The sequence below is a fragment of the Peromyscus leucopus genome, chromosome 11 (genome assembly GCF_004664715.2).
Source record: "Peromyscus leucopus breed LL Stock chromosome 11, UCI_PerLeu_2.1, whole genome shotgun sequence".
Lineage (NCBI taxonomy): Eukaryota > Metazoa > Chordata > Mammalia > Rodentia > Cricetidae > Peromyscus > Peromyscus leucopus.
In genome coordinates, this window is record NC_051072.1 from 23,259,762 (window position 1) to 23,273,068 (window position 13,307).

The window sequence follows — 13,307 nt, forward strand, 5'->3', positions numbered from 1 at the left end:
ACTTGGTCCTCAAAAGGGCATCTATATCCCTGCCTCTGGGACTCAAAAAAACACAGCAGAAAAGGAGATGAAAAGAAAATAAGAGCTGAATGGTGGAGAGGAGGGTCATAAAACACTATCTTCTGAACATGCCATGGCTGTTGCAATCATGATCTCACAGGAGCTTGGTCTGCCTACACTGGATCTTACTTTCAATCAGGATGAGGAATGACCCATGCAACTCTGCCCTTCATGAGGGAAAACTGCTGACTGTCCATGGATGCTGGGAGAGGAAAGGACATTGCCATCAGTTGTTTGGCCATGAGTAAGCCACCCAACTCCAGAAGATAGCTCCACATCCAGGCTCACTCAATGATTGCCCTGGTTAAATATAGTGGTTCTGGATAATATAAAATTTAGTGGTTCTGGTTAAATTTTAAGTTCAGTGGTTCTGGTTAAATATTGAATTCAGTGGTTATGGCTAAATATTAAATACAGTGGTTTTCTCTCTCTCTCTCTCTCTCTCTCTCTCTCTCTCTCTCTCTCTCTCACACACACACACACACACACACACACACACACACACACACACACACCAAGACATGAATATGGGAGGGAAACTTGCAAGTTGAAGGGAAGTAGGTAGGGAACTAGATGAGGAGATAGAAAACATGGAGGAGTAAGTATGACCAGAATGCATTACATATGTGTATGAAGTGATATATAAAAACTTTCAGGTACTGAACACCCAGCTACCAATGTAGAGAAAATAATTTTTATAGAAATGTGGGTGTGTGTCTGTGTGTGTGCATGTGTGTATACAAACATTCACAACAGGTTAATTTTAACCACACAAAGCTATAAGTAGCCTGTTCTTTATCAACAGTAACTAAATGAGTTAACTATGGCAATGCACACAATAGAATATGACTAAAAAACACAATGAATTACTCACACATATTATGAATGAATCTTTACATAACAACTTTTGTTTAAACACTATAATAAAAGTATATATAACTTATAATCCAATTTATATAAAACCCAAAAGACAAAAACTAACATAGTAATATTTTTTGTTGGCCACCAATAGCTATTGAGAAAGAAGTAATATGGCCAAGAACAAAGATTATGGAGAGCCAAAAAGGAGAAATCTTCTGTTATCATAAATCTGCATGTGTTTAGATATTTAAGCATAGGTAGATATAGATATCAATATATGTATAAATATATATTATAATTATGATGACTTTGTCAATAGTAACCCAATGAAATGCTTTACAAAATGAAATGTGACCAAAAGGAAATAATAGACAGATTTTCTTTGTGTTTTAAATGATTAAAAACTAAACTAGAAACATTGTCTGGGGGAAAATGTTATTCACATGTTGTTCAATAGAAAGTACAGGATACTCAGTACTAACTGGACTTAGTTTTCAGGATTCAGGTGATAGAGGAATATTCAAATCTAGTCGGGCCTTCTCCCTGAATGAGAGGACTGGATTCAGAATTTAGGAAAGAACCAACATCTGGCTGGAATTTACAGAACAGAACAGCAAGTACAGATTGATGCATGAGAGAACAGAGTGCTATGTGAGAGGGACAAAGTCCTTCATTGGAGATTTTCTAAAAACAGGTCAGTCCTAACGTTCCAATCCCTCCTCAGTTCAGCAATGGTTAAGAAATAATCAATTGGAATGATATACAGAGTGCACACATGGTCTCTCTCTATGTGATTGTCCTTGATTCAACTGTTGATTCATAGAAGAGTTACAGTTGGCTTGAAACAATTAACAGTATGATTCTGACTCGTGTGAGAATCCTCTCTCTCTCCGTCTCTCTGTCTCTTTGTCTCTGTCTCTGTCTCTCTGTCTCTGTCTCTCTCTGTGCCTGTGTATATGCAAGAGAGACTCTGTATGCGTGTGTCTGCTTGAGAATTCTGATATTTAAGGATAAATGTGTGTTTTAAGATGTAGAACCAACAGTATTGAATCAACTTCACCTTACATAGTGAATGAAAGTTTCATATGTTTTATTCCTATGGACTAAATTAATAAGCTGATAGAGAAAGAAAGGCCTATGTTCTAATCTGAAACTAAATTCTAAGATAGGGATATCATCATATCCCTAACTTAGACCTGTTTGTATACATGGTCAGGCAGAACATGCATACAAACAGGTCCTGGCCTGAATATTTGTAGCAAATCACTGAGGATCTCTGCTGTTATTGGACTGGTCCCCGCAAAACAAAAACAACATTTAGCTTGAGATATATACTTTGTGAAAGGTGGGGTAGACAGGTATTTATATGTGGCTCAATTGTTACAATGCCTGCCTAATGTACATGAAGCCTACATTTGTGCTTAAGATCCATACAAAAATTTATGGCAGATATTTATTAACCCATAACTCAGAAAGTAGAGGAAGTTTGACCAGAAAATCAAGGTTATCATTTAATACAAGGTAATATTGAAGCCAGCCTGGTATACATGAACATCTAGAGAATCTTTCTCTAGATGATAGATAAACAGATAGGTAGGTAGGTAGATAGAAAGATAGATAGATAGACAGATACATACATACATAGATACATATGTACATACATACATACATATGCTGTGGGATGTCTTTCTATATGCTGTGAATATATGTTGCTCTCATAAATAAAGTTATTTTGGCCAATGGCCAGGCCGAATAAGGTTAAGTGATACAATTGAACTTAAGATGGGGATGAAGAAGAGCAGAGTTGCCAAGACAGGGTAAGATGGTCTTTCAGAATTCCTGCTTCTGAAAATGGTCTGTCAGATAGTCTAGGCCTGTAGCCAATTTGAATGCACCAACAATGCTGAGAAACATTAGGTGACTGTCCAGGTTGCCAGCTGTCTTGATCTACTCTTGCAAGATTCCCGAAAGTTACTTGCATCCATTTCCCATTTTTCAGGTACCATTATATTCCTTCTCAGGTCTTTGATGAGATTGAAGACTAGCAGTTATAGTTACAACATTATATATATATATATATATATATATATACATATATATACATATATACATATATATGTATATATACATATATATACACATATATATACATATATACATACATAGTATCTTAGATAGAACATATTAAGTATTAGATTCAGGTTCTTTAGGATAGGACACCTTTTGGAATGATCTTCATAGCATGCCATTTGCCTATGCTCTAGATTTCTCTAGATTTTAGTATGTGTTTCTTGTTTGATATTTTTTACATTGGTTGTAGTTCCATCTTATCTAGGTCATCATCCCTCATTATTCCTGGACAGTATTTGATAACCATTCTTTTGTATGTAATCTTGTATTAGGTTAGAACCTTCTTATTTAGACAAAAGGGGGAGATGTAGTGGGTAGCCATTCCAGCTTTGGTCTGGAAACTCCAAACCCCATTGAGACTTCAGTAACTGTCACACCTACAAGGCGGAGTAGAGAGAGGACCCTGAAAACCTGAGATCCAGATGCGCCAGCTCTCTTGGTTCCTGGACCCTAGATGCTGGAGGTAGACCAAGCAGAGTTCTCCAGAGAACGCCACTTTTGTTTGCACTATACCTTTCCCAGACCCTGTTACCTATCCATTCACTTGTAAGTTACCCCACAAAATAAACCTCCCTTTTAACTACGTGGAGTGGCCTTAATAATTTCACCAATAACAAACACTTAATTTCAATTTATAAGACATATTATTTTTGCTGCATGTCAGAAAATAGCTATAGAACACAATCTGGTAAAAGGATATTCCTAGTGCTCTCCTCAGGGTATCCTGAATCTGGATATGGCCTTCTGGTGTACTTTTGTGCTTTCCCAGATAAAATCTATAGTACTTGTTAAAACTGACCTGTCCTGAAAAAGTTCTGTGAAATGGTTGCTCTGTTAATATTTAATATGTGATTACTGGTGTTTATTTCCTTGTGTTTCCTGATCATGTATTTCTGAAATCAAACAACCTTCCTTGCATCATTGTATTGATTATTACAGTTGTGTATAAAGTACATTGAAACTGAAATAATATTTTCTGTAACATTATAGACTGTAGTCTAACTAATTCCTTAAGTTCTTCAAATCAAGGTCTTGAGGACAGATCTACATAGGTCAATGAAGGTTGACAGTAAGTGTAAGGAAGCTTGTTATAGAAAGGAAAGAACTATAAGGTCAAACCATTCACCCTTCCATCCTGGCACTATCAAATACTTGCAAATCATGTGAACCCTAGATACATTTATTTCTTCAAGTTGCCTGTCATACAGTTTTTCAGGTTGATTACCACAGAGTAAAGTGATCCAGACAAATTATTAATGTTCACATGTTTCAATACAGAGTTTCAGTTGAAGGTTGGATAAACATGTTCTAGTAATGCTGTTTCTATATTCATAAATCCATCTAAACTCTACTGTGAAATACAAAGAAAGTCTAACCCATTATCACATTTTAAATGTCCAATGTTATTATTATTATTTATTTATTGGCTTTTTTTTCCGGAGCTGAGGACCAAACCCAGGGCCTTGTGCTTGCTAGGCAAGTGTTCTACCACTCAGCTAAATCCCCAATCCACCAATCCCATGTCCAATGTTTATGGAAGTAGAATTGACCTCTGAGTTGGGAGTGGTGACTCATGCCTATAAACCCAGAACTTGAGAATCTAGGCTAAAAGAATTCCCTTGAGTTTGAGAAAAACCACCACTACATACTCATGAAAGCCTGGGCCTGTGTCAGAAAAACTAAGAAAAAGAAAAGGAAAGAAGAAAACACAGAAGGGGAGAAAATAGGAGGGCATGGTGGCAGGGAGAGAAGAGAAAGACAATAAAAGATAAAAGAAAACTAGGTCAACAACACTTGCATCTAAGAAGTAAAGACAATAGGCCCACAGACTTGGAGGATTTCTTTGCAGACCTTTTGTGCATGTAGGTTGTTAAAAGATCAGAGAGTTTATAGCCTTGAGCAATGTGTCAAAGGTTATGAGACTAGATAAAACAGGATAAACATGAATTGCAGTTATGAAACCCGAATACTAAGGCAAATTAAATGTATAAAAATACATCCAATAGCTGGGCAGTGGTGGTGCATGCCTTTAATCCTAGCACTCAGGAGTCAAAACCAAGAGGATCTCTGTGAGTTCAAGGCCAGCCTGGTCTAGAGAGCAAGATCCAGGATAGGTACCAAAACTGCACAGAGAAACCATGTCTCGGGGAAAAAAAAAAAACACATCCAATAAACAAAAAAATTATAGATTTCTGGGCTTCTGTGTATCAGCAGAGACTGGTGGGTTTTGGTTTACTTATGAATCTCTGTACTCACTAAGCTAAATAAGAACTTCTGATATCATTCTGCAGAGTTTTGGGGAAGCCAGTTATTCTTCAAGAATCTGGGGTTTTCTCAGTCACACATCCTAAACTTTGAGCATAAATAAAAAGATTACTAGAAAATATATCTTAAATTGTAGGTCTTTAAAAATAGAAAGTGATTTATGTGGCACTGAGTATAGCTCTTCTTAGATAATTAAAATCCTAAATATGGCAGAATATGTCTGTTCAACACTACTTTTAGACATACTTGACATCAAATTTCTCAAAATGATCAATAATGATGTGTAGTGTTGACTGTGAGTGGCATTCAAGTAATAGGATATCTAATCTTTTTTTAGTTCCATAACAAAATATCTGATGTTACTTAATTTATAGTGTTAATATTTTATTGAGATGACTCAGCAGTTTAAAGTGTATACTACTGTTGCAGAGGACCCATGTTCAGTTCCCAAAATCCACATCAGACAGCTCCCAACTGCCTGCTAACTCCAGGTCAAGGTGATTCAACCACGTGTGTTGGCCTTGTTGGGCACTTGTACTCATATGCAAAAATACACACTGTAACACATGAATATACACAGTGAAAATAAATATAAACCTAAAAAATTATTTATCTCATAGTTTTAGATATTGACAACCAAGGATTGTATGGAGCTATTGTATGGAGCCTTTGATGGATACCTTTTCTGTATCATAACACAGAAGGTGATGTGTTTAATATATAGTGAGCACTTGAGCCACATGACAAAAGAGAAGAAAGAGGCCAGAGAAGGGAAGGTTCATTCTTTCATAAACACCTACCCCACTGAGTAAAAAAATCTACCCATGGATGGACAATGTTATTCCTTTCCAAGTGTATACCTTCATAAGCCAATCAGCTTTTACTAGACCTAGTACTTAAGGATCAATAGTGTTCAATGCAATTGGTTCTGGTAATCACAATCTACCTACACCACAAAGTAAAATGCAGAAGTATGTCATATGAGACCAAAACCACAAAGTCTAATGAGAGTTACAAAACTTATACACACATACTTACACACATTCACACACACACACACACACACACACACACACACACACACACACACCATGGTTTATTTCTAAATAAGATCAAATAGAGAACTTATATCAAGCAGTTCAATACACAAGCTATTATTTTTTTATTTAAAGTGACTTAAAGTAATAATTTATTTTAAAAGTACCTAGGATGATAAGCTTTTCATTAAGCAGATTGGTCACATTATGGCCATGGTCTTGAAGAATTTGTGACACACGGCTCATCACCATAAAGTGGCTCCCACCTAGAAATAAAACATAAGTTCATTTTTTGGAGAAGAATGAAAAGATTTCTGGTTACCATAAATAGCTGACATAAAGAAATCTAAAAGTAAATGTAAAGACACTGATAGCCTCATAATGTATAAGTAGAAACCAGCTCTTCCATGTCCTTAATTACATTTTAGGTAATATCCAGGACATGAACTCAGAGCTCTGACCAATAGCAATCCTCTACCAAAGATATGAAGGTCATGCCCAAAAAGATGGCTCAGCAGTTAAAAGCACTTGCTGCTCTCATCAATTCCTAGCACTCACATGATACCTCACATCCACCTGAAACTCTAGTTCCAGAAGATCTGACACCCTCTTCTGGCCTCCATGGGCATTTCATGCACATGATACACTTACATAATATATTTGCAGGTAAAGCACTCATAAACACAAACATAAAAATATATGCTTTTTAAATATCTGAAGGATGATTAATGAGCTACTCTGCTTGGACATTAGACACTCTTCATCCTGTGGTTCATGGATATTTCCCACTGGTCTTCCCATATCTACATTAATCATTCTGGCTCCTCTTTTGAAATGATCCCTAAGCCTCAGGTCCAGAAGTTGCTTCATCCAGTCATTTGGTTCAATAAAATTACCAGAGATGGAAAATACATCACAATAAGATGGCTGATTTTTTTTAGTGAAAGAAATTTCATGGGGACAGATGATTATTGAGCCCTTAAGAAATTTCTCTTCTTGGACCTGAGTTTCTACCATTTTGAATAAAGCCATTAAGGGTCATCATGAGGTCTCAACAACTCTGGGTGCTCATCAAGAATGTCAGATACATGAAAAACTAGAGAAACAAAATTCTTCAACAATCCTGGACTCTTCAGGAAGGGTACAAGTATCTATAGAAGAATTTTTATTTGGGCTACCAGCTCACAAATAATGACCCAGAAACTTACTATTCATTATTAAAGCTAGTCCCTAGCTTAGGCTTGTCCCACTAGCTCTTATAAGTTAAATTAGACCATTTATATTAATCTACATTTTATCTTGTGGCTTTTTAAATCTTTCTTCCATTTTGTATGTCTGATTTCCCCCATCTCCTTGCCATCTCTTCTGTGCCTTGATTACATCCTCCACTCGCTCTGTGTCTGGAAGGCCTGCCTATACCTCCTGCCTAGCTACTGACCATTCAGCTCTTTATTAATCCTATCACAGTAATATATCTTCACACAATGTATAAATATCCAGCAAGTATCATCAAATAATAGATTCTCTATGGCTACAATTTCTTTAGAACATTAGTTTGAGTCCAGAGCTGAAGCAGAGAAAGATAAATTCAGAAAAGAAATGGAATTTATACAACAAAAGCTGGGAGGTCAAAGTGATTGGGAGATCTCAGAGCACCTTGATTGGGACAGACCTGGAGAAGTCAGGGAAGTCGAATCTATATGTTGTGTGAACCACTCTTTTCATTCACATTTGTGTTGTCTGAAATAACACAACACATATAAAAGCCCACCACCCCTCGAGTTTCCTGCCTCTGTTCTCATTAGACTGAGAAGGGGTGCCCAGGGAAACAGTCATTCTAATGAGTGCTCATGAAAAAGAGTTCATCCTACAGAAAAACTGAGAATTTCAAAATGCACAAACTGAGCCAGTGAGCCCAGGAAAAAGTGAAGTTTCAAGAGTTGGGTCTTTTTGTTCATTACATTAAAAATTCCAGCACAAAAGCAGATAAATGAAACAACTTCTGCACCTGAGGCTCAGGGATCATTTCAGAAGAGGGGACAGAATGTTTTAAAGCCAGAGAAACATGGAGGTTGCTGTGAGATTGTGTCCCCTAGGAATATCAGAAAATAAGCTCATAAAGTCTTACCAGCAAGACATGATCCAAATAAGAACAACATAAAAATGTTAAAGTTGATGTAAGAAAGCACCTGAGCCTTCAACCCCTCACACACACACACACTGTAAAAACAAACACAAATACAGAGTCAACTAAGAAATGGTGAAAAGAGGAGAACCAGTCTTAACTAGTGAAGACCACAATAATTGCTTATTCAATGCAAAAAAAAATGGTCATTGTGTTGATATATTTGGTCAAACTGTGACACTCCAAGAGTGTTAACAAATTTAACCTGAATCAGGGGGCAATGTCTGTGACTATATGGAGAATTAGCTATGGAGAATTTTTAGAGCCCAGTATATGATAGAGAACATGGGAAGCAATAGAAAGGATTGAAAGATTTGCAGAGACTTTCAATCTGGAGAACATGGACAGAGAGGGTCAGCTGGTCATTCCTTTGCTGCTTTCTCTCTCTCTCTCTCTCTCTCTCTCTCTCTCTCTCTCTCTCTCTCTCTCTCTCAATCTGACTCCAGAGTTGTTATTGATAATAGAATAATTTGTTATTGATAAAAGGACCGTTTAGTTAAATGCTTCTTATCATCCCTAAAAACATACATACAGGTAACACTATATAGACTGAGCATGTTATGCTTAGTAGTACACGTGTTTATACACAAGAATGTGTGCATGGGACAACAAATGATGAAGAATGAGGTCATGAATTTGAAAGAGAACATGGAGATATTTTCGGGGAGGGCTTGGAGGGAGGAAAGAGAAAGGGAAATGATATCATTATAATCTCAAAAAATAAAATATATAATTTTAAAAGCAGGTGGAAAAAGGAGTAAGGATTTTTTAGCAAGAGTGTACAAGTCCCCACTATAAAGATTCTCATTAGAACATGTATATGTATTCATTATAAAACACTATAAATGTGAGTTGTAGTCCTGCAAGATGCTGCCCAATTCCTTCACCCTTCTCTTCCTCTAGGAAGAACAGAGCAGAAGGTTCAAGCCCATGTCTATAATCTGTGTTTCACTCCAGCAGTGAGGTACTCTGGCTTCATCTCAGAAAGTATTGTAAGGGAGACACGCTGCCCTTTGTAAAAGGTTGAATACAATAATCCCTTTTATACTGGCACACTTCCAAATGTTTGCATTCTATTATCCTAGACAAACAAGAAGTAAATACCATTTGAGGCATAGAATACAGAATTATAAGACCCATCCATCTTCAAAAATGTTGAGAAGGTTGATGAAATACAGCAGCGCACAACAGAATCCTCCTCGGGATACCAAGTCATCTTTTCAGTTTTACCTTGGAAGGAAATATTCCTAATATTCACACCTTAAAAAAATCTAGGGAAAGTCTCTGAATGTTCTGCCCCTGGCACTGAATAGATTGTGGGATTCTAGGGCTTAGGAGTACATCTAAATTTTTGTGCCCAGTTCTGTGTAATGATTGCTTCTACAACAGCTGAAAGAACACTTCTGCTTTATGTAATTATCATCTGCCATGCGGAGGTGGCTCACACCTTTAATCCCAGCACTCAGGAGGCAGAGGCAGGTGGATCTCTATGAGTTTGAGGCCAGCCTGGTCTACAGAGCAATTTACAGGAAAGGCAGGGCAACAGAGAAGCTCCTTCTCAAAAAAAGAAAACAAAAGAAAGAAAGAAAAGAAAAAGAAAATGAAAATGAAAAAGACAAGAAAAGCACAAAACAAAAAGATCACAAAGCAGGGAGGGAAGGAGAGATTGCTCTGTGTTTAAAGTACTGGATCTTCTTCCAGAGGACCCAGTTCAATTCCAGGCACCCCCATAGAGGGTCATAGCCACATGTAACTCCAGTTCCAGAAGATCTGATGCCTTCTCAGGACCCCCACAGTGCCTGGGCACAGAAGTAGAAAACAGACAGACATGCAGGTAAAATATTTCTACAATAAACACAAATAAGAATATATTTTTATCATCATCCTGCTGCGATAGTTAGGAGTAATGAAGAGGACCAGATACAGCTAACTTACTATTCATATATGTTAAATCCATAATGTCAGTAGCTTTGCTCTAAAGTAGCATTAGAAGCCAACGATGAAATGCTTATAGATTAGCATTCCCTTATGACTACCACAGCTAAAGGAGGTAGAGTTTCAGTTAGATTACAAATTGTAGGCGCAAGAGGGTTAGTGACAAGATATCTTAATTTGCAAAAGCTCCTTAGTAATGCTACAGAGTAAGCTCACATATCAGAAGTCAGTAAGAGCAGAATCGTAGTCCCTTCAGAATGTTCATCCTTATAATAAACAACAACAACAAAATCTAACTAAGCCATCCAGCTTCATTTGCTTTTGGTTAACTTCTAAAAATCATTAATTTTAGAGGTCATGGAGCCTAACATGTGAGTTATTTGCTGACAACTTGGCTTTGGGTAATACCTGCTATGAGTGTATTGTGATCATATATTACAAATTAAGTTTCAAAGTTAGTTTTGCAGAAGCTGGAAGGTTACCTATGTTAAAATCTTGACTCTTTGCCAGAAACACTAGGTTTTAATCCAATTTAGGATTAAAATAAGATAATGCATTCATCAATTCTGCCTTCCTATTATATCTGTGTCCTTTCCTGCCTTAATCTTTGGGTCACATCCTATTAATGTGATCATGTTAACAATTTGAAAAAAAAAGTTTTTACAAACTCTATATATTAGTTTGAGTTGATCTCTTGCCTTTTGATATTAATATGTATTTCCCTTACCAAACTCTGACTTTTATCACTGATTCATGTATATAAAGCCCTACCCAATTATTGTGAGCCTCAGACCAACAATGGAGCTGGGACATTTGTGGTGTACAGAGTAACACAAAAGTACCTACAATGAGATGATGCCCTTGTGGCATGCAAACTTCAGTGACTGCATGCTTATACAGAAGAACAGGAACTATTTTTGAAACTAAAAATGTTTATTGATGTAGCCAAACTCCTGAAAAATCAATAAATTCTCATTGCTCCCTTTTTTGGAGGAATAGACTGATCACTTTGACTAATATGTTTCCAATCTACTCAAAATCTAAAGTCCCAGTAGAGAAGCTTTTCTTATCTTCCTTACAATATACCACACAGTCTGCTGCTGCTGTTTCTACAAGAGATGCTGTTTCCATCTGCTATTTTTCCCCACTCTTTGGTAGAATCCCTTCTTGAGCACCACATTGCACAATGCACCCTTCCTACCCTAGGTTTGATCTAAGCTTAGCTATAAAATCTCCTGCATGGTCGGTCCACTGCATGCTGTTTGCATGAGACATGTTAACCCAAGTATCCGGGTCTCTCAAGATTTCTATATTCCTAGCAAGCACTCACCAGCTGTAGATAAAGTCAGGATTTTTGCAGCATCCAAGAGAAGAACCTCAAGGAGAAATAAGCTCACTAGAATCCCAATCCGATGCTCAGCCATCTGTAAATCAAGTGGAGCACAGGCACAGGATGCACAGCTTGAGAACTGTGTGCCACTAAGGGACCCTGTGAGCCTCTGTCACAAAGCACTGGCTGTGGCCTTGAAATAAGGTAAAATCAGTAAATCTTATTCTGGTCTTCCAAATGTCCTCTTGCTCTTTGCCTTGTCTCTGCTGGTCTCTTTCCATTGGACATTCTGTTTTACCGTCCTTCGCCAGAGTCGATAGAGGAACAGGTGCTGAGTTAATATTTAACTTGTCCTCTAGCCACAATATCCTCTTTACTGCCCCTAAATAACTCTCTACTTTGTGAATGAAGGGACCCTGAGAAATCCTGTCAATGACAGCATCTTGAAGTGGCATGTACCATGAACATGTTACAGGTTAATTCCTTAACTTACAAGACACTGCCTCCTCTGTCGTTTCTCTATTTGTATCCTATTGCCATATCTGCAAGCCATTATGCCCAGTGCCAGTCTCAAAATCTCCAATAGTGTCAATGTAAGCTAGTGATTCAGGAAAACACCTAAGATTATTGCCCAAGGCCTCTCATTAGTCACAAATTCATGAAAATATGTTAGTGGCCTAAGTGCAGGACTTTATCCCAAAAAATAAAATATGTACCTTTCTTTACTTCTTACTTTGCGGCTTGCTGTGTAGCTGGGAGGATGGACTATGGAGTCCTCTACTCCTTCTCCTTTCACTTCCTGTTCATTCTTCCCAAATTTCTCCTTCTTTTTAATCTCTCTGCCTGCCAGTCCTGCCTATATTTTCTCTTGTTTGACTATTGGTCATTCAGCTCTTTATTGAACCAGTCAGGTGTTTTAGACAGGCACAGTAACACAGATTCACAGAGTAAAACAAATGAAACCTATCCTTGGTTCATTAAACAAGTATTCCACAGCATAAACAAATGTAGTACATTTTCAAATAGTATTCCATATCATTTCCCCCCCTTTGGCCTAAATAAAAATTAAAAGTTTTAACTTAACATAGTAAAATTTTATACAACAAAAACATTTATCAAGTAAGAATTTCTTTTACAATATTCAGTCCATTAGTATTTTGCAATTTAAAGAAAATATTCCATTATCTATCTTATCTTAGTGATTCTAAAGTTTTATACCTAGTTTACTTTTTAACCTAACTGAAGAAAAACTATAACTATTTAGTCTTTAACACCAAAGACTCCAGGATGAAGGATGACCTAACAGTAGAGACATCTGGCTTTCTGGACAGTCACCTAAAGTTCCTCTGTAACACTGGGGCATGCACCTTCAGCCCAGGCCTACAATATCTGGCAGACTTTTCAGTGAAACAGGAAATTTGAAGGACTCTCCTGCCTTGTATTGGCGAAGTTCATCAGTCACTTTCCTCTGAATCCTGCAGAATATCTGACAGTCTCCTCTGTG

General features: G+C 37.2%; 1 pseudogene; it reads right to left on the reverse strand.

Moving 5' to 3' along the window:
- The window catches only part of LOC114710806, a 30,293-nt pseudogene extending 18,205 nt beyond the window's left edge, over window positions 1–12,088 (reverse strand).
- Window positions 12,089–13,307: the final 1,219 nt, after the last annotated feature.